The 27,704-nt window shown below is 42.9% G+C and overlaps 1 pseudogene; it reads right to left on the minus strand.

Annotated features, from left to right (window-relative positions):
* The window catches only part of LOC144752708 (small ribosomal subunit protein eS6-like), a 118,356-nt pseudogene extending 94,139 nt beyond the window's left edge, over positions 1 to 24,217 (minus strand).
* Between the last annotated feature and the right edge of the window lie 3,487 nt (positions 24,218 to 27,704).

The raw sequence follows: 27,704 nt of genomic DNA on the forward strand, positions 1-27,704 counted from the left end.
CTGGGAAGATTCTTGCAGCTACATTAAAATTTCAGGATTCCTCATTTAAATCCTCTCAAATTTCTTCTATTACGGACCACTCGGGTTCTAAAAAATTTAAGACGGAGGACATTCTTGGTGTTTTTCGTGATTTTTATAATGACTTATACACTCCTTCTAATCAAACCTCTTTTGAGCACTGCCAAGATTTTTTAAAATCTATTCCGGTTCAGATGGTTTCAGAGGACGATCGCATTTTTTTATATGCCCCGATTTCCCCCGAGGAAATTATTTCCGCAATTAAAGCTACTCGTTCTGGCAAAGCCCCGGGCCCTGATGGTTATCCTATTTTGTTTTATAAAACTTTCCTTCCTGCGCTTGTTCCCAAATTACAATCTGTCTTTGATTCTTTTGTTAAAGAGGGGTCTGTCTCTGGTACGGCAGCTGAAGCTACTATTGTGGTGCTTCCGAAAGAGGGGAAAGATCATTCAGATTTCAAAAATTTTCGACCTATTTCCCTTCTCAACATGGAAGCTAAGATTTTTGCCAAAATCTTGGCCAAACGATTGGAATCCTTTGTTCCCCATCTCGTGCATCCATCTCAAACTGGGTTTGTGAAGGGTCGTCTTGCGCGAGATAATATACGCACTTTTTGCCATATTCTTGGATCAGCTAAACGATCTCAACTCCCTGCCGCGGCCTTGGCCCTTGACGCTGAAAAGGCCTTTGATAAGGTTTCGTGGCCGTTTCTTCGGGCTGTCTTGTGTGCTCATAACCTTGGGGACTCTTTTATTAATATGGTAATGTCCTTATATTCTCAACCTAGAGCTAACATCAGAGTTAATGGAGCTACGTCGTCCTTTTTTAATCTTCGTCAGGGCACGAGACAAGGTTGTCCTTTATCCCCGCTTTTGTTTTTACTATCTATTGATCCTCTTCTCAGATTGATTGAGTTACACCCAGATATTAAGGGTTTTTCTTTTGGCCCTCACTGTATTAAAACTGCTGCATACGCAGACGATGTTCTTATTTTCTCAGACGATATAGCCTTGGCAATACCTGCTATTTCAGATACCATCTCCCTCTTCTCCAAGGTGTCAGGGTATACCTTAAACAAAGATAAGACGGAAATGTTCCCTTTGAATGCCTATTGTTTCCCGTCCCATATGGGCTCTGCGGGGTTTAAATGGCAGCCTACTCATCTAAAATACTTAGGTATTTACTTTTGTTCTACTTTATACGCTACTTCAGCCTATAATGAATCTCAGACTCTTCTTAAAGTGCGTCGTCTTTTGGATACATGGTCTCGAAACACATTTCTTGGTGGGGTCGCCTCCAGACTCTTAAAATGATGATAACACCCATTGTTAATTTTGTATCGCCCATGCTTCCGGTTAAGCTATCAGATTCCTTTTTTCGTGAACTTGATGTTTTGACCTCCAAATTTTTGTGGAATGACAAACGTCTAGAATTGCTAGAATTGCTTACAAATTCTTGAGACACCCTTATGTTATGGGAGGTTGCAATTTTCCTGATTGGGGAAAGTACCAAACTGCCTTTTTGGCTTCTCAAGGTGCTCTTTGGTTTTCTCCTACGCCTCTTCCTGTTCCCTCTTGGCTTTTAATACGACAAGAATTAGCATCTCCTTTGCCGACTGCCTCTTTTTGCACCACATCTACTTTACATATCAGGTTTTCTCGTTCTATCATTCTGGATACAATTCCTGCGGTACGGAGTGTGGACAAGAAAGTAGCAGTTCCCATACACAAAACTAGGTGGTCGTCTATTTGGCGGAATTCTAAAATTAAACTTACTATTACTCCTACACTTATGGCCTATTGGCCGGCTAAAGGGATTTCTCTTGTTTCTCATCATTATGGGGCCAATAATGAGCCGTTGCCCTTTTCCACCTTGGCTCAAAAACATTCTTTAACTAACTTAGATTTTCATACTTTTCTTAAAATAAAAGTGGCACTCGCTAAGGTTCATCTTCATCCTTCCTCTTCTACCATTTCTCTTTTTCATATCTGGACTAAATCTGGTCACGTAGCCTCCAAAATCTATAATTTTTTATCCTCTGTTAGTCTGCCCACACATACAGTGACTCAACAAAAATGGTTACATCATTTCGACCATGGAGTTACGGATCATATTTCTTCAGACACCTGGCAATTGATTGGTAAATTTTCTCTTCGGAATAAAATTGCCCCATCATTAATACAATCTAAACTTTTCTCTATCAACCTCCTTCATTGGACGCCGGTTCGTCTACATTCGCTCAATCTCAAGGATGACAATTTATGCTGGAGCTGTGGATTGTTGAAGGGCGATTTTCAGCATATGTTTTTTGACTGTTCCCTTCTTCAGCCTTTTTGGAACCTTATTCATAAACATCTATCTCTCATCTTTGGTATTGAGTTCCAACTCTCTTTTCCATTAATATTATTGGGTCCATTGGCCGCTCCTGTTCCTCTCCCCTTGGATCCATTGGAATTACAGCTGATGGATCTCCTTTTGACTGTGGCGGTGAAAGTTATCCTTATGGATTGGAAATCTTTTTCCTCTGTTTCCTATCATACTTGGTGGGCTTGGGTCTCCTTTTTGCGTAGTGCTCACACCTCGGTGGATCAAGCTCACTGTTCTCCTTCTATCTCTAGTAAGGTTTGGAAAGCTTTGGATGATTATATGGATTTGTCATCACAAGGGCTGATTGCTCGGTTTCCTTTTGATGTATCTATTTGAGTGGCGTCTTGTGTTATGCGTGTGTGGTTAGTCCGTTGGGAATCCTTCTTTTTCTTTTTCTTCTCCCTTTCTCTCTTTCCTGTCCTCTCTCCCCTTTCAGTTTTTTCTCTTGTTCTCGCTTTCTTTCTTCTTTCTTCAACCCGATCCCCTCCCTTCCCCCGATTCTCAATAATTGATTGTGATGCAATTGTTTATTGATCTATGTTTGGCCTTGACCTATTTAGTTCATATAACAGGCTACTGTTCTCTACGAATGCATTTATTTAATTTTCGCTTCTAACTTAGCCTCTGATTGTTTCGTTCCTCTTGGATCAATTGTATCACTTTTATTATAATATGTACTTCCTTTTCTTTGTCACTTCTATATAAAATAAAATGCTTTGAAATAAAAAAAAAAGAAAATTGAAACAAAAAAAAAATATATTTTTTAAAGCATTGGCAAAGCTATTAGGTTTCTCCTTTGCCACAGATATTGGCTTTTCTTATGTCTTTTAGCCATGTTGTACGTGCCGTGGCAGAGAGTGGACTGGCACAGAGTAGAGTGCATGGGTGTAGAGTAGCCTATAGTGCACTGGAATAGAGTGGTGTAGAGCAAAGTAGTGCAAAGTAAAGTGACATAGATTAGAAGTGTGGCGTAAAAGTGCACCGGCAGAGAATTCAGTAGTGCCTAAGTGTATTGGCATGGAGCGGTGCAGAACAAAGTGCTGTGACAGTGATGCAGAGAGGCATAGAGTGCAAGGGGGGGCAACATGGATGGAGATGGGTGTAAGGGAATAGAAGCTACATGGACAGATAAAAATCCAAGCACCTATTTGAAGTGCTTGAATGCAAAGAAAAAAGTAGCTCCAAAAATTTGAGCAATTGATCGACAAGCATTTCATCCATTCTCCAGGGGAGGGCCAAACACAAGAAGAGGACATGGCGCCTGCATGTCGTGACAAACTGTACGCTATGGCCGGGTTGTAGGTCAACTGGATGCAAATATGTCTCGCACAGACAGCACATGTGCCGTCAAGGCTAAAGCTATTAAAAGATCAGGGTATTCAGAGCAAAAGGGTGATGACAAGTACCCCGAAAAGTAGACTGCATAGTTCATGGACATACAATATAATGCACATTTGCAATGAAGACTCCAAGTTTTGGTAAATTTGAACCTAGGTATCAGAGACGCAGGTAAGCAACTGAGCCACCAAGCAAACCATCTGTGTAAGCATAGCTTCATGTGACCGAACGTTTCTCACATGTATACAAAATACATGAATGGCAGTTGACAAGCAAACGAGACTTACGCGTTGATTAATACACAAATAAAATTGGGGCCAGAGAAACCTACAATTGAATGCCCTCATTTGAACCCTGGGCTGTGGGATGGGAGGCAGGATGGGGAGCATCCCAAAGGTAAACTTGCCATTTGGCTATGTGGCTGAAGTTAGCTTGTTCAATAAAATATTTCACAAGTCAAAGATGTGGCTGCAGTATGAGAGGGCTCCCCAGCTAGAGAAATGCTGTCAAACTCAAGTAGGACAAAATCTCCAGACACGGGATGGGTGCAAACACTCTCCTTGAGAAGCTTGCATGTTTTCAAACCATTCAGTGTCATGCTATACTGGATACAAAGATCCTTCCAACCCACCTAGACTGAACCTATATCTTCTATGATTATTTCTAACTTAATATTTACCCATCTCCCTAATCCCGGAGCAGTCAGTTGTTGTGGAACCATAATAAAGAATGCTTTTACAAGATGCAGTCATTGTCGGTCCGAATAAGAAATTAGATGTAAGAGATTGATAGTAAATTGATGAAGGACTTAATGTAACTGTATAGATTGGATCTGGTGTTTTGCATGCCTACCTTCTTTGCTCAGGGGTTTCGTCACAACATACTGGCGGACATCATCTTCTTTGGAAAGGTTGAAGAGTCGTCAGTCAAGCCAGGAATATCCTTCTCGCCTACAAGAGTAAACTAGCATTATAAAACATCCACATACTGGCTTCGCAAGCATGCATTCTAAGCAAACCTTATATGAACAGGGGCTGAAGGAAGTTTTCCAAACTTAATAAAGACATTATACAGTGTTATCCTCCATTTAGCACAATTCACTGACGGGGCAACGATCCTGCAGAATACGGGCTGGAATCCAATGGCAAAATAGGAAATTAAAGTCTGTGTCCTCAAAATCAAGTGTTATTTGCACCAGCATCTGCAAATCCACAACAGTTATGTCACTGCTAAAATAGGAACTTGAAAGGGTTCTGAGATCAATGCACTGGTTTTTACTAATTTACTCAAGGAATGGACGGTATCCAAAACATGACACATGTTTATTAACCGGTAAAAATGAATACAGCTCATCTTTCCCCACAATCACCAACTTGAGCATGCTCAAGTTGGCATCAACAATGCAACCATGGACAGATTTATGCTTGCGTTCTCCAGTTCTTCTTGGGCGATAGCAGGAATGCCCCTTACTAAGGAGCAGCCTGACACGAGTGTGGGTCAAGACTCCTTGCTTCATGGGAAACCCCTGCTTGTCGTTTCCACCACTGATGCGGACCACATAACCCTAGACAAGTAAAACATAACAATATGGAGCTTAGGCTGGCCACGTATGTGTTACTAACACTTTAACATAACATTAGCATCCCCATACCGTTCTGAAACCATCTGAGCAGTGAAGGGCCCAACAGTATTCCAATATCACATGGCACGCTTCAAAATGTACTGTAATCTAATGCTTTATTCAACCACCGCTAGTAGTAAATTAGTCACTAACCCCAAAAGACATGTATTTTAAAAGCAGCAGCAGCAATTAACTTATAGCCTATGTGCTATATGCTTAGTAATCCAAAAATATCAGCCGACAATAATAATCAAAGAGTATTACAGTGCAGACTTGTAAAACACAAAAACAAATGAATTGAATAAGCAGGAAACATAAATGTGGCATGTATAATAGGCACAACACACGCATATTTCACACACAAGGAACTAACGAGAACCTCAATACAAAGTTCTTACACTTACCTACTTTTCATGCTGTATAGAAAGTGGAACGATACAAAGATGAAATGGCTCTACACCTGCATTCCAAAAACAACTAAGTTACACGTCTTCAAAAGTACACCCGCCCCCCTCCAAGTTACTTCCCCATGCACTCTGAGGGTCATTTGCAACACTCCACAAAGCGCATAAACACTTAGTCACGTCTCACCTTCCACCTGCTCAACACCCGCTCCGTCCACAGACACGCCGTCGAGCTATGGAACCTGCTCGACACCACAGACCCAGACGTCGCCTTCGTCACGGAAACCTGGATGAACGCCTCCTCAGCGCCCGACATCGCCATCGCCATCCCAGAAGGCTACAAGATCATCCGGAGAGACCGCGTCAACCAGACAGGAGGAGGCATCGCCATCATCCACAGGAACACCATCCGCATCACGACCAACACCGACGACACCCTCGCACCCGCCGAACACCTGCACTTCCAGATCCACGCCAACCCCAAGACCACCCTCAGAGGCACCCTCATCTACAGACCCCCGGGACCACGCACACAATTCAGCGAGGACATCGCCGACTTCATCAGCCCACACGCCCTCCCCTCCGCCGACTACATCCTCCTCGGGGACCTCAACTTCCACCTGGAGAACAACAACGACCGCAACACCACCACCCTGCTGGACAACCTCGCCAACCTCGGACTCAAGCAACTGGTGACCACCCCCACCCACTACGCCGGACACACACTCGACCCGATCTTCTCTTCCAGCAAGGACATCCCCTTCAGCCACGCCACGGGACTCCACTGGACGGACCACAGCTGCGTCCACTTCAGCTTCAGAAGGACCACGCTCCACCATCACCAGCAACAGGCTCCCCGCAGAAGCTGGAACAAGATCACTACAGACCAGCTCGCTACTTCCCTGAGCAAGAACCCTCCCACCAGCACAACCAACCCCAGCCAAGCAGCCACCAACCTCACGAAATGGATCAGCGACTGCGCAGACGACCTCGCCCCGCTGAAGACCCCACCGAGCAGACCCGGCAGCAAGAAAGCCCCATGGTTTAACGACGAACTCAAGAGCTCCAAGAAGAACTGCAGAGCACTAACACGTTAACATAACATTAGCATCCCCATACCGTTCTGAAACCATCTGAGCAGTGAAGTGCCCAACAGTATTCCAATATCACATGGCACGCTTCAAAATGTACTGTAATCTAATGCTTTATTCAACCACCGCTAGTAGTAAATTAGTCACTAACCCCAAAAGACATGTATTTTAAAAGCAGCAGCAGCAATTAACTTATAGCCTACGTGCTATATGCTTAGTAATCCAAAAATATCAGCCGACAATAATAATCAAAGAGTATTACAGTGCAGACTTGTAAAACACAAAAACAAATGAATTGAATAAGCAGGAAACATAAATGCGGCATGTATAATAGGCACAACACACGCATATTTCACACACAAGGAACTAACAAGAACCTCAATACAAACTTCTTACACTTACCTACTTTTCATGCTGTATAGAAAGTGGAGCGATACTAAGATGAAATGGCTCTACACCTGCATTCCAAAAACAACTAAGTTACACGTCTTCAAAAGTACACCCGCCCCCCTCCAAGTTACTTCCCCATGCACTCTGAGGGTCATTTGCAACACTCCACAAAGCGCATAAACACTTAGTCACGTCTCACCTTCCACCTGCTCAACACCCGCTCCGTCCACAGACACGCCGTCGAGCTATGGAACCTGCTCGACACCACAGACCCAGACGTCGCCTTCGTCACGGAAACCTGGATAAACGCCTCCTCAGCGCCCGACATCGCCATCGCCATCCCAGAAGGCTACAAGATCATCCGGAGAGACCGCGTCAACCAGACAGGAGGAGGCATCGCCATCATCCACAGGGACACCATCCGCATCACGACCAACACCGACGACACCCTCGCACCCGCCGAACACCTGCACTTCCAGATCCACGCCAACCCCAAGACCACCCTCAGAGGCACCCTCATCTACAGACCCCCGGGACCACGCACACAATTCAGCGAGGACTTCGCCGACTTCATCAGCCCACACGCCCTCCCCTCCGCCGACTACATCCTCCTCGGGGGCCTCAACTTCCACCTGAAGAACAACAACGACCGCAACACCACCACCCTGCTGGACAACCTCGCCAACCTCGGACTCAAGCAACTGGTGACCACCCCCACCCACTACGCCGGACACACACTCGACCCGATCTTCTCTTCCAGCAAGGACATTGCCTTCAGCCACGCCACGGGACTCCACTGGACGGACCACAGCTGCGTCCACTTCAGCTTCAGAAGGACCACGCTCCACCATCACCAGGCTCCCCGCAGAAGCTGGAACAAGATCACTACAGACCAGCTCGCTACTTCCCTGAGCAAGAACACTCCCACCAGCACAACCAACCCCAGCCAAGCAGCCACCAACCTCACGAAATGGATCAGCGACTGTGCAGACGACCTCGCCCCGCTGGAGACCCCGCCGAGCAGACCCGGCAGCAAGAAAGCCCCATGGTTTAACGACGAACTCAAGAGCTCCAAGAAGAACTGCAGAGCACTTGAGAAAACCTGGCGCAGAGACCCAACACCGGACAACATGACTGCCCTCAAGCTCGCCACCCGAAAACACCACCAGCTGATCCACGCCACCAAGAAAACCGCATTCAAGGAACGACTGGACAACAACGCACACAACAGCAAGGAACTCTTCAACATCGTGAAAGAGCTCTCCAACCCCAACGCCGGAAACAACGACATCACCTCTTCGCAAGACCTCTGCAACTCCCTCGCCTCCTACTTCCACAACAAGATCGCGGACATACACAACAGCTTCAGCACTCGACCGACGCACGCCATGACCGAACCACCGCCCCCCACCACCACCCTCCACGCCTGGACCCCGATCAGCACCGAAGACACCATCCGCACGATGAACTCCATCCACTCCGGATCTCCGACAGACCCCTGCCCTCACCACGTCTTCAACAAGGCCGACGCTGTCATCGCACCCCACCTGCGGGACATCATCAACACCTCCTTCGACATCGCCACCTTCCCGGAGAGCTGGAAGCACGCCGAACTCAGCGCTCTACTCAAGAAACCATCAGCAGACCCAACCGACCTCAAGAACTACCGCCCCATCTCGCTGCTCCCGTTTCCGGCAAAAGTCATCGAGAAGACCGTCAACAAGCAACTGGCCGCCTTCCTCGAGACGAACGGCTCCCTTGACCTCTCGCAGTCTGGCTTCCGGGCCAACCACAGCACCGAGACCGCCCTGATCGCAGCTACCGATGACATCCGAGCCCTGCTTGACAACGGAGAAACAGCGGCCCTCATCCTCCTGGACCTCTCCGCGGCCTTTGACACTGTCTGCCACCGTACCCTAGTACAGCGCCTCAGCAACGTCGGAATCCAGGAGAAGGCACTGGAGTGGATCACCTCCTTCCTCGCCGGAAGGACACAGAGAGTCCCCCTCCCCCCGTTCAGATCGGAGGCCACCAAAGTCATCTGCGGCGTTCCTCAAGGCTCCTCGCTCAGCCCAACACTCTTCAACGTATACATGAGGCCCCTCGCAGCCATCGCACGCCAGCACAACCTGAACATCATCTCCTACGCCGACGACACCCAGCTGATCCTCTCCCTCACTAACGACCCCGCCACCGCCAGAGCCAACCTGCACGAAGGGATGACAGACGTAGCCACATGGATGTCGAACAGCCGCCTGAAACTGAACTCGGACAAGACGGAAGTCCTCATCCTAGGATCCTCACCCTCCGCCTGGGACAACTCCTGGTGGCCCCCCGCCCTGGGCAGCGCACCCAAACCAACAGACCACGCACGCAACCTGGGCTTCATCCTGGACTCCTCCCTCTCCATGACCAGACAAGTCAACGCCGTCTCCTCGTCGTGCTTCAACATCCTGCGCATGCTACGTAAGATATTCCGATGGATCCCCACCGAGACCAGGAAGACGGTCACCCAGGCCCTCGTCACCAGCCGTCTGGACTATGGCAACTCCCTCTACGCCGGTACCACCGCCAAACTCCAGAAGAGACTCCAGCGGATCCAGAACACCTCAGCACCACTCATCCTGGACATCCCCCGCCGCAGCCACATCTCCGGACACCTGAGAGACCTGCACTGGCTCCCGGTCAACAAGAGAATCACCTTCCGGCTCCTCACCCACGCACACAAAGCCCTACACAACCAAGGACCAGGATACCTCAACAGCCGCCTCAACTTCTACGCTCCCAAACGCCAGCTTCGATCGACCAGCCACGCCCTCGCCGCCGTCCCCCGCATCCGAAGAGCCACCACAGGAGGAAGGTCCTTCTCCTACCTGGCCGCCAAGACTTGGAACTCCCTTCCTACCCACCTCCGCCTGACCCAGGACCACCTCGCCTTCAGGAAGCAGCTCAAGACCTGGCTGTTCGAGCAGTAGCGGACCCCCTCCCCCCAGCGCCTTGAGACCCTCCGGGTGAGTAGTGCGCTATATAAATGCATTGATTGATTGATTGATTGCTCATCACCCAAGGGATCAGCAGGAACTTCGGAGGCCATGCGCTTCTCATAGAAAGTTCAGTGTTTGCGCTCACCATCAACTTCAATGAGCTTCTGACAGCCAGTGGCCGGAAAGGAGATGTTGAGCTAATGCACCCAAAAGACATATAGATCGTTAATAAAGACTGCCTGAAGGTGCTCACTTACTTGCAGTCCACACCAACCCATCCTGTGCAGTTTCTCCACAATCCTACGAGGTACATTGGTGTCATGCCTGTTACAGAAAAATAGATTTTTCGCTAAGCAGAAAACTTGCGTTCTGAAAAACTACTTTTGATGAGGATCAAGTTTAAAAGCCGTTCTGTTCCGAAGCTTAAAAACACATGACATTTAACTGCCGCATGCTCAAATTGCAGCTAAGATGATGGGCCCTCCCCATCCATTGCTAAAAATATTCAAGTTGTGGCAAACAAAAGTGCCCTGGTGTGTGTACATCTCTGTAGTAATAGCCAAAACAGGAAACCGTGCAGACAAAGTTAAGTTTCCAATGTTAGTTTTATTCCTTACAGAAGATCCACGACAGCTGGCCAAAGCAACAGGGTAGAAGTGGGGGGGATCGGAAGAGAATGGCGTGCCCCTACTTCTTTTAGTAAAAAGATTCCGTTCCCCTACTTTTCAAAACTGTGTCCCAGCGTGGTAGAAATAGCAAAGGCATTCAGAAAAGGCTCAGCTTGCTCTCGTGGACGTTCGGTGTTGGGCAGAGAAGGAAAAGGACTCTGTCTCTTCCTTACTGCCCAGAGCAGACATGGACAATGTCCTCTTCTTTTTTGTGCTGGCAGCTGCCCCATTCTCTTCCTATTATTCCCTCTCTTTCTGTCTTGCTCCTCACTTACTGAAAACCGTGACTTGAAGCAACGGTTCACAACCTCTCTTTCCTTATTTCATTTAGTTGCTTACCTGTGAAATGGATTAAAAAAACAACCGTGCGTGCCTCATGCTGGCAGCAGGGGGAAGGGAGAGGGGAGGGGACCTGCGCCTGTTTCTCATGCGGGAGGAAGCAGGAACCATATGTTTCAAGGCTTGCTCCCGCAAGGGAATCGCCAGACGTGCACGAGTTGCCATTGGAAGCAATGCAACATGTGCACGTTTTTGCCCGCAAAGCTGTGCCGATGGCCAAAGGTCTTTTTCCTACATAGCGCATGCGGGCTGCATAGGCGAGACCTAAAAATGAACATTACAGTGGGGGTTCATCTTGCAGAGGTATTGTAAAAAGTATACAGTTGTTTTAAAGGTCCACCATGTATGCAACATTCAGAAACAATGTGTTGGCCATCTTGGAATGCAAAACATTGATACTCTATGGACAGCATTTTTCCATAATGTTCACTGGGTTGTGGGATGTGGCAAACTGCAGATGAAATGAGCAGCAAGCAAGCACGAAATGAAATAGAAATTACCAAAAGGAGAAAACTAAAAACTTAAAAGGACTGCCCAACAAGTCTTGCCATTGTAGTTCAGACATTTTCAGATGGATGTACACACATGACCAGAAAAGGTTGTCATTCACAGAGCAATTGAGCCAATGATTGATGTGGATTGAAACATTTCTCCTTGCAGTACTCTGTAATTAATTAAAGCAATGTGTAAACAATACTTCAGCACCAATGGCAGAATAAAGCTGTTCCAAAGGCCCGCTATGTATTTATAGCGATATATGTATTATTTGATGATTTTTTTATTACAAGAGCTTGGCAGACAGCTAAGAAAGTTGTTTTTACAAAAATATTACAATGTAAATCATCTCCTCCCATGGTTTGTCAGAAGTTGTAACCAACACCAAAATCCTTCTTTAATAGAGAGAAATAACAATTCCCCCTAAACATCTATTGACTTTAAAATATGCTTGTCCCAATAAATATGTCAGGCCTAGAGCCTTTTATCATAACATTACATATTAAACAGATCAGACCTGTAGCCTTGATCATTGGCTTGCCACCATAGCCAATTCAGTCCTGCTGTATCAAGTATAAGCTTCAAAACAAACCAAAGAATGCAATATAAGCAGTCTTTTTAATAGAAGCATATACATTCAGTCCATTCAAATACTGACTCAGGGAGCCCAACATGTGAGGGAAGCATACACCCCACTCTAAGTAGTACACTGAAAGCAGTTTTTTGTTGATCACATAAGGTACGACGATAGTTGTACTATCAAACCAGAACTAAAATCCATGTAGAGTAGAGTAAATTGTAGAGTAGTGTTGTTCTCTAAAGTTTAAAGGTCATGATGGAATATGGGAGTGCTGAACCTGCAATACATTCCTCATAGCTACCCTCCTCCCATCTTTGTGGCTATTAGAGAAAACCAAACAAAAATATATCTAGTCATCTGAGGCACTTAAAGAGCATTATATTGGTCTTTAAGTACCCCTGAAATTTAAATCTTAGGCATCTATACTTCGGCTGGCTCAGGTATGTGGTTATATAAACAAAATGATCACAATTGCTTGGAGGGGAAGCACTATTTTTCTGTGGAAGCACACAACCTGTGCCCAAACAAAATATGTACTTCTGTCTACCAACTTCTGTGTGGAGCCAAAGCAACTCCATGTAGTTCTCTTGAAACCTCTTTTTTAAATTGATGACATTATGTCTGGCGACAGCTGTGCTATAAAGCCAGACCTAAAAATGTGTAAACCATTTAAAAGTAGCAAAACCGTCAAAAAGTCAAAAACACAACACAATAAAAATACAGACTACTTTAATGAACATCATGACACTATTATGGATAAAATCCAATGAGGGGAAACCAAGAAATTAACTTTTAAACTTTTAAAGTTTCAATAAAAAAAGTCACAAAAAGTGTTATAATACGACTTCAGCCATTTGGCTGTGCTTGACTAGTACCTAGGCATGATTTAAGTGTGACTGTGATAGAGTTCAGGTTACAAACCTAGGGTTGACCCTATTTGAAGTTTTACTTTCCGACTTAGGGCCTAATTTAGATCCTGGCTGATGGGTTACTCCGTCACAACAGTGACGGATATCCCGTCTGCCAAAATATAAATCTCATAATATCCTATGGGATTTATATTTCAGCGGCTGGGATATCCGTCACTATTGTGATGGAGTAACCTTTCTGCCAAGATATAAATCAGGCCCTTAGTCTGTGAAATAGAAGTCAAGAATTCTCAGTGGGGCAAGGTAGCAGGCTGTGACTGAGATGGGCTCCACAAGGCTGAATAGCTGTCAGATGAGGTCCCGTGGAGTCACTGACGTATGGCAGGAAAGCTCAAAGCAAGAGAAATAAAAAATGTGCAGCCTGTGTAGGTCCCTTGCTGGCCGACTACTTTCAGAACCTTCGCCTGCTGAAGAGTTATATCTTCAGACGTAGTAATTTTTGGGGAATCTGGATTCCTTCAACAAGGCAAGACTGAACGCTGTAACTGAACATGGCTCCAATAGGTTAGTTAGCCTCTATGCAACATCCCACAGAAATGGATTTGCGGCTGCGGAAAAAATATTGATAGAATCAATGCAAATGTTTCCAATGATACATTCCCACATAAGAACAAACTCGCATTACTATTATCAAATTAGCCCGTCATGAACTGTCCATCAACCCTGACTCAGAAATAGGGGATCAGTCAGGCTCTGCAACCCAGGTGTGAGGTTACTGATTGACCTGTCACAGGTGAGTGGCACCTAACTGGCAGACAAACGTGCAAACAATAAACTCTGGTCCAACCCCAAGATAAACGCAGTGACACCACAATGGTCCAGGGAGATCGGCCCTAAGAAAGCACACATGGCCAGAGTGGTGTACACATTACCAAAACACCATAAATTCAGATGCCGCATGTTGTTAGGAACACACTGCAAGTCAGGACACAACACACGCAGTATATGCAGCGATCACGCGACCCTTGTACCAGTCATCTGGACACATTACCCACTGGCCCTCATTGTGTCCATGCAAGGTTGAGGCTCACCTGCATTTGTCATCAGTGGACTTATTTATGACTGTACAGACATGGCCAGCATTATTTTACCATAAAAGGATCGACGGAAGTACTTTATGATACCCAAAGAAATGCATAAAACCTTGTTCAGATTGATTGTGCTTTGAGACAGTTCTCAGACCTGTTTCTGTAACTGTGCTCCTGGCAGAAGTGTTCTATTAAACCAACTGTTCCTGTCTTACCAAATGCCACTTGTCTTTTGTTTTTTTCAAGGTAAATTCATATTTGAGCAACAATATCATGCACCATACCTTACAGGCATTTAAGGCCTACTTAAGGATGACTTATTAGGAGTGTTTAAAGGGAATAATGGGGGCTATTTTGACAGGTCAAAATTGCAGTTTAACATCTGCACAAACAAGCTACAGTAGTAGGTCTGCATGCGTGTTTTGCACTTTCACTCTAGTGGTGGCACAATACGTGCTGCAGTGCACAAGGTGGGGATGGACAAAAGGAGTATAACCCATAGACCAGATTGAGATCTGGGTGTACATATGTAAAAAACAACAATATCTCAATTGGATTCACTTGAACAACAAAAATATTTGCATGTACAGGACATTACAAACGATCTGGGAAGGAAGAGAGACTCAGAATTTCGATTGGTTTAGAAGTGCATATAGCATCATATATGTGAGGACATGTTTAAGCAAAAACAATCAACAGAACAGTTTACGATAACAGCATTGGAGTCATATAATGCGTTAGGCAACCTAAGGGGGCTTGGTGTGCTACGTGATAGTTAGACAAACGGTGACGGCGCGAGTGACATATGGGTGAAAACAGGGAAAGACGTAATTTGACAAAAAATGAAAACACAATATATACAAAGTTGTTGGTTCCTCTTGAGTCAATGGGTATTGGCAATTAGTTTGGGAACCAAAGTAGGTAATGCGCCATAAGTCGTGCTGTTGGTCGACGGCGTTTCAATCCTATTGATTTAGGATCTTCATCAGGACCGGGTTGCCGATTGTAGACGGTGCTGTAAGTAAATGAAGGGATATGTAAGGGATCGGGAAGGATGCGGGGTACGCTTAGCGGGGGTGGGGAGAGTGAGGTGTGGGAGAGGTAGGAAGGACCGGGGGGAGGGGGGCAGCCAGTGGGTGGAAGCCCTAATCTGGCAGACAACGGACTGGTAAGGTGGCCAATTGTGTAACGTCTCAGGTGAGGGCAGAGCTCTTGTCTGGCAGTCAGTTGACTAGTAAGCGGTGCATATTGTGAAGGGTAGAAAGGGGGAGGGGTGGCGCAAGGCGTTCTTCAATTGGATTCCCTGATCCAGACGGTGGTTCTCTGGGGCATTGCTTCTCCCCCTCTTTAGGACTCTTCGAGCCTACACAACCGCCAGACAAGGGCTCTGCCTTCACCTGAGACTTTAGACAATTGGCCACCTTACCAGTCCATTGCCCGCCAGACTAGGTCTCCACCTGCTGGCTGCACCCTCCCCCGGTCCTTCCTACCTCTCCCACACCTCGCTCTCCCCACCCCCGCTAAGCATATCCCGCTTACTTCCCGAACCCTTACTTATCCCTTTATTTACTTACAGCAACGTCTACAATTGGCAACCCGGTTCTGAAGAAGATCCTAAATCAATAGGATTGAAACGCCGTAGACACACAATACAGAGCGACTTATGGCGCATTACCTACTTTAGTTCCCAAACTAATTGCCAATACCCATTGACTCAAGAGGAACCAACAACTTTGTATATATTGTGTTTTCATTTTTTGTCAAATTGCATCTTTAGCTGTCCATAGTTTGTAATGCGATATAAACTGGTGGACATTTTCTTATCCCCATAGTTCTCAACATTGGCAGAATCCAGACTTTCCTAATACAAGTATAACATTCACAAAAGAAAATAACATGGATAGTGGATTGACTCGAGCAATTATCACAAGGACGGGGTATCATAGTTCGGCTCCAGTTATTCATGTCAGGAAAACTAATAAGTCTGTGGACCATTCCAAGCCTGAATATTGTTAATAGGAATCTATCATATCCTTTAGGTACTATCACTAAACATGGCTGAATTTTAAAAGCACTTAAAATCATTTGATTTTCCAGTACTGTTGGCTTTAGTATTTCAGTTGTTAGCCGTGACATTTCCAACATTGCCAGACCTTTTTTAAAATCTTTCCTACGTACCCCTTGCATAGAATCAGGATCATTAAAATACTCCAGATGTCCCAGATTCTTTAGGACTTTTCATACATAACTAACCGAGTGTATCATTAGGACTTTATCCATTTTTAAAATGTCCTTTAAAATATCTGTATTTAGTCTGGTTTCTTCTTTTGTCCATACTCGGTGCCATAAAAGAACTGGCTCCACTTTAATGAGATCAGACAGATACATTAAACCCAGTTCAGCATGGCACACATAGGAACAAGTTGATTTAGGAACGGAACTGACAATATATATCTCTGAAAGGTATTTTCCACGGACTGTAGTGACTGGGTATTTACAATACCCCACACCCCTGAGCCATAAGTTACAGTTGAGATACTTTTTGGTTGGTAGATCTGTAAAAGCTCTACCGCGGATCTTCTCCCTAACTTTTTTGAAAATTGGGCAAGTGCTGAAATGATTCTAATAAAACTTAATTTTTTAGCTCTAACTGCCTGAACCCATAGGTCATCTTGGTGGAACGGTATTCCAAGATATGAAAAAAGTTTTGTTACCTCAATTTTTTGATCACCTATTAACATCTCCGGACATTTTTTACTGCCCCTGCCACATCTCATGACATATGTCTTAGAAGTAGTCACCTTAAGTCCTAATTCATTCATAAATTCATTAAAACCATTTAAAACCTTTTGTAGACCTACTTGAGCTTGTGACAATAAAACCGCATCATCAGCGTATAAAAATGAAGGAATGGAACGCCCATTTATTTTGGAGTAGTCAACCTGTTTCTTAATCAATGCTTCCTCTAAATCATTTATAATCAGGTTAAAAAGGAATGGGGCAAGGACACATCCTTGCCTGACTCCTCTACATATTAGAATTGGAGTTGTACATCCACCCTTAATGTCAAATCGAACTTTCATCTGAGCGTGACAATAAAAACGTTGCAAAAAATAAATAATTTGTTGTTCAATACCAATCTTTTCTAAAACCTCTCAAAGTTTGGCGTGTATTACAGAATCAAAAACAGCGGTGAGGTGTACAAAAGCTAAAAACAAACTTCCTTTCTTTACATGTACATACTTTCCCACCAGTAGAGCTCAATTTAAACTCTTTTCAATAGTGCCCACTGCTTCACCGAAGACATATTGACGGTCGGAAAGGACGTTCTGATCAAGGGCCCAGTCCTTGAGTCTTGCTAAAATTACACAGCCCACAATTTTGGTCACAGAGTCTAGTAATGAAATGGGCCTGTAGCATCTAGGATCCTGACGATTTCCCTTTTTAAAAATGGGGACAATAATTGACTCTACCCAGGTTGACGGTAAAGGTGCTAAACAACTTGCATTCACTACTTATGTTACAATTGACCCCCATGAATTTAAATTTGATTTAAACAAATCACATGGGACACCATCGGGTCCTGGAGCCTTCCCTCCACGCGTACCTGAGATCGCACTTGTCAATTCCTCCAGGGTAAATTGGAGGTCAATTCTTTCTGGGTTACTAATTTGTAGTGGATCACCTAAGTTATTATCAGTGTAACCTACCCTCTTGAACACCTCTGTGAAGTGCTCGACCCATTAGACCTCAGTGATGGCAGGACACTGTTAGATTGTCACCACCCCATTCAGATCTAAACCATAACCCCTTACTTCTAGTGTCCCTCATAGCTCGATTCTCATGCTACTCTTGTTGAATATTTATGTTTCCACTTGCCCATCCTCAGTTAGTGCAAGTTTTTATATGTATGCCAGTGACACTCAATGGGTCATTGCCTTTGATTGGCACTCATTTCAATCTTCCAGTACGCCTCATAGTCTTCATCTGGCTTGCTGGTGGATGGCTCAAACATTTTTGCAGCTAAATCTGACTGAACTAGTTATCATGCCTCTTGCCTTCTTGGACCTGTTTAATGACTTGGCTTACGGTAACTTCCCCTTCTACGACCCCCAACCTGGATATTAACTTTGATTCTAAATCGTCACTTGTTCCCTGAGTTGCCAAAATTACTGGTTCCTACTTTTTCATCTTAAAGTAATCTGTAGCATTATTCTTTTTCTCTGAAAGGCATTTTCCATCCTGATCATCAATGCTTTGGTAAAATTGTGACTAGACTATTACAATTCTATTAACTTACCTGCTGCTGCCACATTAATGAATCAGCTGCCGATGACTTTCAGCATGACAGCCTGACTGATTGGTGATCTTTCCAATCTTTCTAAATATCAGCATGGTACTCTTTACTTGAGGCAACTCCATCGCCCTGTCAGTATCATAGATCTATTCCGAGCCATGATGATATCCCACAATCTTTTGTGGACTTTATGGTTACCAAATTTAATTAACAAAAATCATCTTGCATTTTAAGATCAACAAACACATTTCTCCTTGTGGCCCAAAGAACTACATCAATATGTTTGCGTGACCAAACTTTTTCTGTTATAGAAGTCAGAAAGTGGAATTCTCTTTCACTGTGCCTATTCTCTCAATCCTCAATGCTCCATCTTAGGAAATGGTTAAGAACCTATCTATTTACTTATTGGTTTGTTTTCTGCTGCTGTATCCAGACTTCTTATTTTAGCACCAAGTAAAATGTGCTCTACAAATATAACCATAACAAATTCCAGGTAGAGCATATTCTGCTTTCTCAATAAACAGTGCACTAAGGTCAAACGTTATCCCCTTAAGTTGTCTCTGTTTCCCAGGAGTAGGACAGTAGTAGGCTTACCTATCTGATCTAATATTTGTCTTATGACTAAGTAACTTGTCTCTAGCTCTGTGTTTGGCCAGGCTGAATCCCTCATCAGTGGACCACGTAATGCCTCCTGCACAGTTATCCAAAGTGTCTGTGATAATGGCATGGAGTCTGTGTTCAGGTCAAGAAACATTATTAGTTGAGATCTGAGGGAGACCTTTCCAGTTGGTTGCCTGTCTCTGGTAACATTGGTTCTCAAAGGTTTAGACGTAATGGGGCGACATAACCTTTCTTCTATTGGAGTATGACCTATGAATGATCCAGTATTTCTGCTTCCAAAATATAGCATTTGAAAATGTTGGGTAGAACCAAAGGTGAGGATAAAAAAATCATCAACCCTGTGGGGCAGAAGCCATGGACACAGGACACAATCTGCTATTCATTATTTCAGGGGTGCAACAAATGCAATAAATCCAATAAACTATGGTCTTCCATAAGATAGCAGTGCTCTGTCCATTCACTGCTCTTTCCCTGAAGGCTTGTCTGATCCAATATTGGATGTAGGGCCATGTTCCAGTCCCCACTCAAAACAAAAAATGTGGAGCCAAAATCAGTGAATACCCTGTACCTATTACTCAATCAGTGAATACTCATGAAATATGTTTTCAGCATTAGTGATGTACACAGAACCCACTATAAACATGGTACCAAATGTGTCCATCCGTGTAAATGAAAATGTCCTATTAAATTGAATTTCTCATGTCTTTTTAACCCTACGTTGTAGGGAGTTAGGAAATAAAATGATCATCCCACATCGTTTAGAAGTTGTCAAAACCTGGAGTCAGGTGTATTAATAGGTCTGAGTGGTCTGTTACTGCTAATCACTCTGGTCACCCAGTCCATAGTAATCTTTCAGATTTATTGGGAATAAGGTGAGTTTCTTTTGGTAATGCTAATTCGGCCTGAGTGATGAACTCATCTCCAATCACTGAGTTTTCTGCACTCTGCGCAGCTTGCGGAGTGCACAAAACTTCACTCTGTGTAGTGCAGCGGAGTCCCCCCCCTTGTGCTCGCCAATGGTAAATTGGCAGGCATGAGCTGGTGCTCGGGTAGAATTTCTACTTGAGCTGTAGGAAGATCAGTGTGAACAGCAGTTTGCGCTATACTCCACCACTTGTGGAACTCCGCTGAGGTTTTTTGCCACTTTGGGGAGTTCTGTGGAACACCTCGAACTCCGCCTAGGCCTAATGCTAATCTGGTGACTTAGTAGTGAAGTTTGCTTCAATTTTCTTTCTGTTTCATAAGTAAGAGTATCAAGAGAGGCTTTTCTTGTACAGATTGTGACATGACTCACTGGGGAGTTGTAAACTGTGGAAAGAGAACAGTGTCAAACACACTGGATCCCCAACTGGCCCCACTACCCAGTACCCGATAGGATTAAGGGAGAGTGTGTAAGGAGAAAGGTAGGAGAGAAACACAGGGTCCTATTTACAAACTGCATAATAGTACTACAATAATACTTCTCACATACTGCAACATGCTACTAACCTCTGAGTGGCAGACTCTGCTCACCTAACTTTTCTTAGTGGATAACTTTGCCCCAAATGTGAAGATCTCTGCACATTTATAAATATGTTCTTTTTTGAAAATGTGGGAGGGGCAGAGGCCGGTGGCAGGAAAATTGTGAGTTCTTACTACTACATTTTAGGGGATTAGGGAGGCATATGGGGCAGTTAAAGGAGGAAAAATGCACCCTCCAAAAAAGAATAAGCTCATTTCTATTCACAAACTGCACATTTTAGGTTACTACAGCTTTTGGTACCACAACACTCTCCCACAGAAAATAATGGAGACAACAGGTACCTATAGAAATCTATAGGGGGAAAAATTGCTTGTAATATCAAAATAAGTGAAACATTTTATTACATTTTTTATTTGCCTTTTATCATCCAATATTTGTATATTTTTCAAAGCAATTTCTGTATAATTTTAGATCAAGTGAAGGACTTTACTGTCGTTGTGAGGACAGAGAGCTAGGATGGACAGGGACTTTTGTCCCCAAGCCATGAAGATGTATCGGACATCCTCTCTGGTTTGAGGGAATGGTTTTATAATAATATGTTCCAGCTGATTGCTGTTTTGAGACTCTTTATGGTCTCTTGGCCTGACTTTTTCCCTTTTGTATGTAGGCTGCTTCCCATGATGTTTCTGGGTGTGTTTTTATTACTATCATACCCTTCCTCCATGTTAGCATTTTCTCTGTGCTTTCAGACTCTATTTTATATCATTTTGGCCCTCCAGAGGACACATTTTTTCTTTCCCACAAAACAAAGCAATTTTGGCTAAAAAATGATTTTAGAACACACACATAAACACTGCTTTTGTAAAAAAAATATTCAAACATTATTGTCTTTCTAGCTGTTTTTTTCGGAATAATGCATTGTATGTCAAGCAAAAGAAATGTTTAGGTAATTAGAAGATGTTTTCTGTATCAGAATTTTTTTAATGTTTACAATTTGAGCACATACATAACTATTTCCCGTGTCGCAAATGCAGCATCAAATATTCGACAAAGGTGAAAGATAAACACAGATTTGCTATCAAAATAATTGTACATATTGTTAATAACCAAAAATGGTTATAGTGACTGTGCAGTCATAGAATTGCTATATTGCACATGGGAAATGTTATTTTGGGAGAGTTTTTCCTACTACTATACTTCTGCAATGCTGGTGGTGAGATTGATTGTGACAGTGCTTCTGCTGTGGGTGGTTGAGTTGTTGGTTAGTTGAGTTAGTGGTCTTGGAGTTGGAGGTTGTGCTGGTAGGTGTGACAGAGGAATGAGGTTAGCAGCTGTTGTATCCCTCCTACTTTTAAGTACCTCTAAGATATACCTTGCATGTCTTGGTTATGAAGATTGACATTGATATTTTTTGCTAACTACCTCTATCATCTCCATGGCCAAGGGATGTTGCCTTTCACGCTCTCCTATAAAAGTTTGAAAATGCTCTTAGTGCATAGTTGTCATTTTCTTTATAACACTGTACACGTTACCAATGGCACTAGTCTGTCTGTCAATCAACCGAGGCAATCTTTTAATGAAGGCAGCTATCTCATGGAGAGTTACCCTCATTGCATAAACAAAACAGCAAAATTAGAGTCCAAATATCACATTCCAAAGTGTCAATGTCTTTTCAAAATTCTTCATTTATTTTCATTTGTGATGGAGTCAACACGTGTTTCGTCTAGGTCGACAAGACCAAAGACTTCATCAGGGCTGTAAATATTACAATACACAAAGTCATAATTCCATTCCATTACAAAAGGGGTATCTCAACTTAGCGACTGTTAAAACAATCCAAAACTAGTGCAAAAGTGGCCAAAAAATAACATTCTAAATAAGTGAACCCAAGTTTATAAAAAGAATCCTTTTATATACTAGACAAGGGCCCACCCCATTGACATCCATATTAATTTGCATTCACGTAAACAAAAATGCTTCTCTTATTAACTGAAGTATTTAGTTAAGTTATACCAACCAGTTGAAACCACATATACCTAAAGTAGTGAAAAATGGAAAGTAAAAAAAGACCATGAACAATGAGAAAGGAGAGAAAGGAGAAAAAGAAAGAAACCCACAATAAATCAAAATGTATTAAAAGTACGAACCCGGTCAGATTTGTCACTGGTTATAATCTATGGTCCACACAGATCTATGGAATTTTGAAAAAATACTGGTTTATGTTAACATCTGACCCTGCATTGAAAGAACATATCTTGGCTCATCCCTCTATCACCTTTCGAAGAGGAACGACGATTGGTAATATGATTAGCCCTAGTTACCCGAAAAATGTTCAAAAAAGCTGTTGGCTGCATACCCTTAACAAGGGTTCCTACAAATGTGGAAACTGCAGTATGTGTAGGATGTCAATACATGGTACTAAATCATTTAACTACAATGATTCAGGTACTTACCACATTAAGACCCACATTGACTGTTCAACCAACTATGTTGTATATGCCATCTTATGCAAATGTGGTAAGGTATATATTGGTAGTACCATTAGAAAAATGAAAGATCGTGTCGGTGAACATTTTAGAGGTTTGAAAAATAGGGACACTAGAGTCCCAATAGCAGCCCATGCTATGGACTGCCTGGCACAATCGGAACACCTCACCATGTCCTTCCATGGCATTGAAACGGTACCTTTGGATATTAGGGGTGGTAATCGTGAGCTGAGACTACGCCAACTAGAAGCTCGTTGGATAATGCGGGTCCATGCGGTGGAGAGGGGTTTAAACGTTGAGGATGAAATGCAATTTTTTTTGGTGTGAAACACTGAATTTACAAATGTTGTTTTTCCTTTCTCGCCACTCTGGAACATGTCCTGACATCTAGCAATACCACCACTTGATGTATTCTAAAACTATGGCGATAGTTGTGGTTTGTAGCATCAACCATAAGCATGTATCTGTTCGTTAATTTCAGTATATTGGTCCAAATGGCCTTTCTTGTATGAGTCTGAAACTATGGTGACCCTCTTTATTAACATAGATTAACATATTAGTACAATATGTACTTATGAGTGACGAGTATGTTCTCTCTAAACCTTGGGGCTTTCTGTTTTTTCCTTGCACCTTACTAACACTCCTAAGACGTTTTAATATTCGCTCAGACACTCTGTTGTAGCCCTTGTGTCAAATTATTGACTCTTTCAGCTAGTAGTCCCAACCCACATTATTAGAACCACTACATGACTGGTGTACGCTGATTGGCCCCCAATTGTTAATGATTGTGTATTAATAATTTATTATTTTTAATTTTTGACTTGTAGGACCACGTACCGTTACTGACCACAGGACGGTATCAATGAGGGTTAAATCCTCATGCTGACAACTTTTTTGCTAAATATCTCGAGTCAATTGGATGTGGTGATTACATGTAGATATAATATACTTCACTCTCCTCCTTTTGAATATCACCACGGAGCTTATTACCACTATAAGATGGCGCCGGCTTATCTCACCCGGAACTAGCTGAGGCGCACTTCAGTCCCTTTTCTATTACCTTCACAATACGATTGACTGATAAGGAGGTTGACAACATGGCGCGGTTGCAGCACGCCGCCTGATAACTGGAATCTCTCTCTGTACTCGGAGGTACGTTACTGTTCATGTATCATCATGACTAGGATTTTCCTAAACTCCACAAATTATCAAATTAAAGGGGAATCATAATTTTATATGAGATGGGGCTTGTTTGTGGTGCACGTTAGTGGAATCGTCTTAGCTACCTTACCGGCTGGTAGGGTTTTGTTATAAGAAATGTATAGGGATAGCGATCAGGACTATTTAACGGTATCTGGGTTAACCCTTAAATGATAAATAGAGGACTTTACTGTGGGTTTTTTATTACCTGACCTTTTTAGCTTTTACGTAACAATCCCTCGACTAGTCTGAGGGTGATAGACTTAATAGATATGTTTATTTTGTTTCTTTAGGGCGTAATCCTTTTACCCGAGGAATGAATACTATAGATACAGTCTAAATACTGCTCCTGGATAATCGGGACATTGACCAACAATAATTGGATATCATCGACATTTTTTTGACTTGGAGGACTTTACTATCCTAGTGAGTGTAATTTATGTCTGTGGCCTGATTTTGGCTATGGGACCTTGGTACAATTTTTTCTTTGGAGTTTCATGTATATGTACATCATGTATATGAGAAATAGCATTCTTTATGATTTTATTTTCAGCCCACGAGGTTCCTTTGATTTTGGAACAGTACACGTTCTTTACTAAGTTATGTGCAACTGATGACTTATATGGTGAGCAATATTTTTTCCGCTATCCGTTTGAATTTAATGGTGTGGATACATTTGGACTCACATGGTTACGTGTTGGACTAACATGGTTTTTTTGGATTGGAAAAGGAAGATTATGTATGTTTCCTTGGGATTTTCAATATCATATTTTCTTGGATAACTCACCATCTGGTCCTCCGCTTTCCGTAATAGCACATAACTTTTGCCTCTGTATATTTCTCTCGGTCTCTAACTTACTCTATTTTGGTATAGCTCATTACACTATGATCTGTTGGCCAATGCACAAGTTTGGTTTCCCCCTTTTTGGGGTTTCTTTCTTTTTCTCCTTTCTCTCCTTTCTCATTGTTCATGGTCTTTTTTTACTTTCCATTTTTCACTACTTTAGGTATATGTGGTTTCAACTGGTTGGTATAACTTAACTAAATACTTCAGTTAATAAGAGAAGCATTTTTGTTTACGTGAATGCAAATTAATATGGATGTCAATGGGGTGGGCCATTGTCTAGTATATAAAAGGATTCTTGTTATAAACTTGGGTTCACTTATTTAGAATGTTATTTTTTGGCCACTTTTGCACTAGTTTTGGATTGTTTTAACAGTCGCTAAGTTGAGATACCCCTTTTGTAATGGAATGGAATTATGACTTTGTGTATTGGAATATTTACAGCCCTGATGAAGTCTTTGGTCTTGTCGACCTAGACGAAACACGTGTTGACTCCATCACAAATGAAAATAAATGAAGAATTTTGAAAAAACATTGACACTTTGGAATGTGATATTTGGACTCTAATTTTGCTGTTTTGTTTAGCTCAGGATATAACGTGTGTTTTATAACTGTACAATTGTGACTCGACTGAGTCCCAGTGTCTGATTTTGGTTGGGTGGCCGAAATCTTATCCTTTGAGCTTATCTAATATTGGATCCTACTAATTGATCATTCCTCTCAGCGCAAATTACCCTCATTCACCTGATCATTTTGTTGGAATTGTTTACTTGGGGGTGCTGCAGGGAGGTTTTGTGGCATTAGTGCCTATAGATATTTATGATGTGTTCTCGTAATGATCGAAGCAAAGTGGCAGATGACCTTTTCAAAAGCCTTCACGCTGGAACTTCTGTGAATAAAGCAGTGGCTCTGGTGACATCTAGATCTAATGATGGACTCAAATCTAAATTTATCAGACTTGAGCGTTTAAAGAAGCAAGAGATCAGTAAATGGTGGGATGGAGCGACCCTGAAGGAATATCAGAGGCTAGACAGAGTCCCACGGGGTCTGAGATCACAGCTCTTTCCCACATACGATGATCTGGAGGAGGATCTTTTGCTTATTTAGGAGAAAGAACTTACCAGTAACTCTATGAGACTGATGGATTTAATTATAGAGAACTGTGAGAGAAAGGTAACTAAAATCATCCAGGATGTGGACATCTTGGAAAAAAAATAGCTAACTTACAGAAAGCAGAGGGCACCAAAAAGAATTATGATATCTTAAATGATATCTTGAGCAAATATGAGGATGATATTAAACAGAGGAAGGCACGAAAATTAAAACGGGATGAACAAGACTATACTATGGGCAGGGTCTATACTTTTGCCAAGAGATTCGACACATTAATCAGGAATGACACTCTCGGTAAGAACAGTAAGACTATGTCCACAAGCAGTCTGAATACTGTTTCTTCTAGTAACGTATCAATAAGTGGGGATGAAGGGGCAAGTAACATCGTTGTAGCACAGGCAAATGGAACATCACCCCTAACCTCCCCTTCCTCTTTTTTAACGGAGGTCCAACGTATAAAAATTGGCAACTCGAGACAGCGGGACCAGAGAGGAGAGGGCGTGGTGGGTCCAAGAGAGGTAAAAGGGGCGGTCGCAAACTCAGGCGTAAGGACCCAGTATCAGACCAGATCATGGCAAGCGAACCAGGGGAGGTGATTTGTACTGATGATATTCAGATAATGAATCTTACTGATAGGGAATTCTCTGATGATACCCTGTCAGCATTGAAGAAAGGCCTCCATTTTTGTCCTATTGGTATCTGTAATGTCATTGATGTGAAAATTGATATGTACAAGTTCATTAGACAACTAAAAATTAAAAAGTTCTTTGCAGCAACGAGTGTCGAAAAGAATCAATCCTCTAAACAAGTATGGGGGGATCTAACCATTCATGATGTGGAGGCAACAAGACTACTATTGTCCATTACTAAAAATGAAAATGATCCCATCACACTACAACGGGTTTTGCAGGAACTAGATAAATGTACTAATTATAGCGAGGACAGTGGTCTAAAAAATAAGTCAAAATTGACCCCTAAGCTTGCCAGTAATAACAATATTGATGTGTTTTTTAAGATTGTTATGCAGGAATTGAACTTGTTAGAGAAAAAGATTATCACATCTAAAACTTCCCCTTTTTTAAACAATCTCACGATGGGAGAAAGAAATGCTTTAAAACTCTTAGCAGAAGATCCCTCCCTTATAGTTAAAGAAGCAGATAAGGGAGGGAATGTTGTTATAATGTCTAAATCCAACTATGACAATGAAATTATGAACCAGCTTAACAACCAAGCCCGGTATATTGAATTACCCTTTAATCCAATATTTGGAATTGTAACCAAAATCAATGACTACTTGAAAATTTGTCACCATGAAACTTTGCTGTCTGATAAAGAATTCCAATATCTTTTAGTTGACCGCCCACGCTGTCCATGCCTGTATACCCTACCTAAGGTTCATAAGGATAGTGTTTGCCCTCCTGGGAGACCT

The sequence above is a fragment of the Lissotriton helveticus genome, chromosome 5_1 (assembly GCF_964261635.1).
Source record: "Lissotriton helveticus chromosome 5_1, aLisHel1.1, whole genome shotgun sequence".
NCBI lineage: Eukaryota > Metazoa > Chordata > Amphibia > Caudata > Salamandridae > Lissotriton > Lissotriton helveticus.